Here is a 5,103-nt window from a genome sequence, read left to right on the forward strand (position 1 = left end):
AAAGTACAAAAGTCTTCAAGTGTTTGTTTAGAGAAAATAATTTTCATTTAAATGCTGGCACAATTTCAACAATTTGAGTTTAATTTTGAAGTGTTGAAAATGCCCTCAGATAATTTCTGTAGCATTCCAGACCCCAAAAGTTATCGTAGGAAGTAAGTCACCTAAGAAATCAGCTAACAGTATAGCTGAAACTCATTTCCTGTTTTCTAAGAAAACAAAAAAGGGCCCCATGCTTTTAAATCTTTCTGAGAAAGATCTTCTCATGAATAGTGTAAACTAGGCAAGTGGGGTTTGACTTTTCTCCTGCCCCAAAACAGTGTTCTCTCCTTGAAAATGCCTCCAAAGCTCTCACATGCCGTATTGGTTCCAGTTATTCACTGAACTTTGGTACTGTTACAGTTGGTGTTACAGCTGGAAAGATAATCGTGGTGAAAATGGAAAAAGAAACAAACAGGGAAGGAATGCTCACCTGTATCCAAAGATCTCAGTTTGCAAGAAAGATTCCACCCACAGAGGAGGGACCTCCAGAAGGAGATTCTTCCCCAGTGGCAGTCCGGTGCTCCCAGGGCTGACCCAGTCCTTTCCTCAGGTGCTCAATCAGTGGTTCAGGCCACGACTCAACAGTTCCCATACAGGTACCAAGTCCTCTGCTGTAAGCACTGCTTGGATCAGACTTAAAAATGGTTTCAAATCCTTCCCAAAGGAATTTACAACCACACATGATTATAAAGAATGATACAGTATTTGTGTTCTCAATTACATCACAGCAGTGGTCTGATTTTTATATTACATTTTATTTTATATTACAATTTGGTTTTGCATTTAGGAATTAGGTGACACTGTTACACACTGACGCTGATTTGCTGTTTCATCGCTGTCTCTGACTTTCTCAAGTGAATACCAAAAAGGTGTTCAAAATCAGAAAGCTCTGCTTGCTTGGGGTCAAAGTTTGACCCAATTTCCAGTAAAAGTAATCTTTTGGTCCAAGTTCTATCAAATTCAGGTCTAGGATTACAGAAGTTTAGTTTCATTGAATTTAGTTTGGCTATTTGAGGCTTATTCTTTACAAAAACCAAGCAAAATTGGGTCCTTAGCTCAGCTCAGACAAGTTTGCAGGTCCCAACTAGACAGATCACAGAAGGGCTCCTACACTGAAGTTTTGCTAGCAGCCCCACTTGTAACACAGTGTGCCTCCATCTAGCAAGACAAGATGTTGCAACTAGCTGCAACTGCTGCTGTTGCCTCATACTGGTTTCAAGGGAGCAGATTCTTTATATGGTTTGCTAGGAAGCTGGTTTCCATTTAAAAAGGAGGGGAAAAAGTCTCTCTAAGCCAGCTTTTGAATGCTCTCCTTTGTTAACTAGCATAGTTAACAGGCCTGAATATGACAACAAATTTCACATCAATAGCATGCCTCAAAGGGAGAAAATGAGCAAGGAAAAGCAGCTTGAACAGCGATAAGTGAGAGGATACCTAACAGCACAATCTGCTTTTGGGTTAGTTTACAGAAAGAAAGAAAGTATTAAGAAGATAAATATTAATAGCATTCCCTCTCTGTCAGGATATCCCTTCCCTTGCAATCATGCAGTTTTATTGGACCTTTGTGCTCACAAAGCATTGAGACACAATCTGTTTCCCCACTAGGAAAAGATGAAGAATGTCAATTTGATTTTGCTAAAGCCAATGGGGTTCTTGGAGGAAAAAGTATGCTAGCACTCTGCTAGCACAGCCAGTGCAAACACAAAATATCTGTCTGTGGAAGACAGAGGCTTCATCCCAGTGTTGTTGAGTTTGGTGGCAGTTACCTATTTGTAAACTGCTCAAATCCTCTGTTACATTTTTGTATTGCGCTTCCACCACTCTAATCTTTTCCAACTGTAACAAGTAACTGCTCTCTTTAGTATAAACATCAGTGAAAATAATTTAGCTCTTTGTTTTTGTCAAGGCTGAAAACGACCTCCAGGAAAGCCACCTTTATTAGAATTTATCTATCTCAAGCACCTCTACATTTCTTTAAGTGATCAGCAACTGCAATTGCTTGAAGCTCACCATATCATAGTGAGTCCTTCATGATATCATAGAGTCCTTCATGGAAGAGAGTTCATTTTTTGAGATGGCCATTTTTGGTCCTGACAGAAGAAAAATAAAAACTGATACTCACAAAATCCTTTGTTAGATTTACAAATGCAGTCAACCTAATTTTTTTTTTTAAATCTTGTTCTTTCTCCGGATTTAGCTCGTATCCCAACTTTCTGTTTCCTACAGCAACTTTCATTGAGCTTTAGCTCAATCTGCACAGAATTAACCTACAGATACTCTCCATCAGCATTTCTAATTAGAAGCAGCCAAGAATTTAAAGGTAAATTAATTCATTGTTGAATCACTTGATATAATAGATTCAGTGTGTTAATCCTGATGTATATGGTCTGGGAAAGAGAGTAGAGAGGGCTGTTGTGTTGGTTTGGGAAGTTTTTCTTGTCTGTGCCTAGCACATGTGGTAAGGCAACAGCAATAAATCAGAACAAAGGAAATAAAGCACTAAGGCTTTAGGGAACATATGTTTTAGAAGAAAAAGTTGGCTCACCACTAAAAGCAGTACTGCCTCATAACGGATGTTTAAAATACAGATGTAAAAGAGAAAGACAAAATTATGTAAATAATACAGTGACTTACAGGTCGGTGCAGCTTTCAAACAACACTGCAAACCCATCCATCTTCCTGGGCTCGGACAGGCAGACCTCAAGCTCCAAGACAGTGTCCCATCTCATCTCCAAGCTGTGTTGTAACACATCAGGCTGCCAACAAAGCATTAAATAGTTAAAACCAACCCAAGCAACCAACATATCTTTTCCCAGGATCAAGGATCTCCAGCTGCTGTTGACAGCCCCACTGCAAAGCAACATCAGCTTGAGACATGCAGCTGGAGAAGAAATTTGTCTTCCCAGGACCCATGCATCCCTCATGCTGTAATGGTATGGTATGGCAGCAGTTTCACATAGCAAGAGGGGACTTCGCTGAGACTCCTTTCTCAATGCTGGGCAGACAGAAATGCTCCACTGAAGTGATAGTTACTCTGGAGCAGATTTTTCCAACATATTTAGGAGTCCTAGATGGGAAGAAGGGGGAGGGGAGTTCTCAAAGTTTCCAAGTCGGTCAGACTCAATCCCCAAGCTGGGCATTTCTTTCCTCTCTCCCTACACTTACTCAGTGTCCTTTAAGAAGTGCCACTCTGCACTTTCAGGCACCTCAGTGTGTCTGCAAAGAATCTGAGGTTTCATATCACAACCTCCTGTCTCATAGGATACCCCTGGGACTTCCAGCCAGGCCAAGGGCCAACACTGGGCAAACCTAGGCTGTGGGCAGGAAAGCAACCCCAGCAGCTGGTGGATACAATAAACCCCAAGAGAATGAAAAGGCTCCTACTTGTCTGTCCCATGCCTGTTAACTTTCTAGGGTAAATGGCCTTTATTTCATTTAATGCAGTGTCTTTGCCAGCAGTCCTCTGGCCAAGTAGTATAACATTAAATGTGCTCTACACGCACTTTGCTTTCAATGTTGGTCTGTCTTTCCATATTTCCCCTCTTCTCTTGCTTTGTCAGTTCCATTCTTACATAGAAACAAAGCCTGCGTGTTGAGAACTGAGCTGGGGCTGTGAAAAGAGTTGCAGGAGGAAGACATCATAAAAGTAATTTGAAAAATATAGTTTGGGTGTGATTGATGAGCTCAGACCTGTTGTAAGTCCTTATTTAAAGCAGAAGGTAGAGAAACAGTACCAGCAGTAGGAATGCTTAGGAGTGAGGAGAGTGGAGCTACATCTCCCTGCATCAGTAGGTGAGTGATGAATGCTGGAGGGAACAAGGGTCTGGCATTATCCCCAAGCAGGGCTTTGATCTGGATGCACAGAACAAAGCACAAAAAGGACAGGGAACAGCACAAAACCTGCAGGAATATTGCAGAGGAAGGGAAGAAAAAAATGTAATTCCCTTTGCCACCGGCTAGCGGTGAAACAGTAAAATCCCTGCATAAAGGTCTTAGAATGTATCCAAACAGTACCTCTCCACAGTGAAGAGAGGAGAAAAGTCATCTCAGTCAGCACTTCTTCCCGTTCACCATCTTGAAAACCTGACCAGGAGACACCAACAGCACATGGTGGGCTGGCTGCCCAAAGCTGAGAAGTATCGGCTCTACTAGATTGTAAGGTTAAAGCAGGACATACTAGAATGGGAGTTTGCAGACACCAGTGCTCTGGAGCAGTACCATCCCACCACCTGAAATCACATACCATACGCTGAACTGGGCAGTGCCTTTCCACCCCACTGGTCCTAGCAGGCTGGTATTTTACCAGACACTGCCACTTATCATCTGATAAGTGAAAGCCACTCATATCCTGCAGCAACCAGCGCCAGAGCAGACAGGGCCAGACATCCCTCTCCTGGGAAATGCTCCCATCCTTGCTGCATCAGGTCATGCGAGCACAAGCAACCCAAGGAGTCTCAAAGGCAGCTTCCTCACATAGATAAGCTCTCCAAGCTTCAGTAAATGAAATCCAGAAGAGATTGGTTCGAGTTACAAGCAGAAGGAACTTGGGCAGGTTAAGGGACTGATGAGCAGAGAAAATGCACAGCAATCTGGAACGATGTTCTACAGTATTCAGTAGGGCCCAGCAGTGCCTGTTTCAAATGATAAATTTGAAAATGAGGCCTCCAAAATCTTGATGCTAGTTTAAAAACCCAAGCAAACAAAGAACTCAGTGAATTTCTGGTTCTTTATTCATTGCTTTCCAGTTACTGAGCCTGAAGAATATATTCAGGTCATGTTTTCAATCTTTTCTCCATTATTACAAAAGAAAGAAGCATGTTTTATAATATTACATTGTAATGAAAACTGAGATTTCCTCCTTGTGCTCTCTTTCAGGATCCACACCTCTGAGGAAAGCTCAGAGCACTGTCAATTTGTGAGAAAACAGAACAGGCAGAATTGGAATTCCAGAGGTGGACGATGAGAGGTGAACTCAGTACAGACATTTTATTAAATCGCACAGACATTTTATAAATCAGCCAAGGCCAAATTATTGTTAAGAGAAGAAATCAATTTTAAACCAAG

The 5,103-nt window shown here is 41.8% G+C and overlaps 1 long non-coding RNA gene across 1 annotated transcript in view; it reads right to left on the reverse strand.

Annotated features, from left to right (window-relative positions):
• The window catches only part of LOC116216279, a 13,194-nt gene extending 9,091 nt beyond the window's left edge, over window positions 1–4,103 (reverse strand). The window contains exons 1-2 of the long non-coding RNA XR_004158736.1: window positions 2,674–4,103; window positions 470–2,129 (exon numbers count right to left, since the gene is read on the reverse strand). This is a non-coding gene — a long non-coding RNA (uncharacterized LOC116216279). The remainder of the gene's footprint in view (window positions 1–469; window positions 2,130–2,673) is intronic.
• Window positions 4,104–5,103: the final 1,000 nt, after the last annotated feature.

Source organism: Meleagris gallopavo, chromosome 2 (assembly GCF_000146605.3).
Source record: "Meleagris gallopavo isolate NT-WF06-2002-E0010 breed Aviagen turkey brand Nicholas breeding stock chromosome 2, Turkey_5.1, whole genome shotgun sequence".
Lineage (NCBI taxonomy): Eukaryota > Metazoa > Chordata > Aves > Galliformes > Phasianidae > Meleagris > Meleagris gallopavo.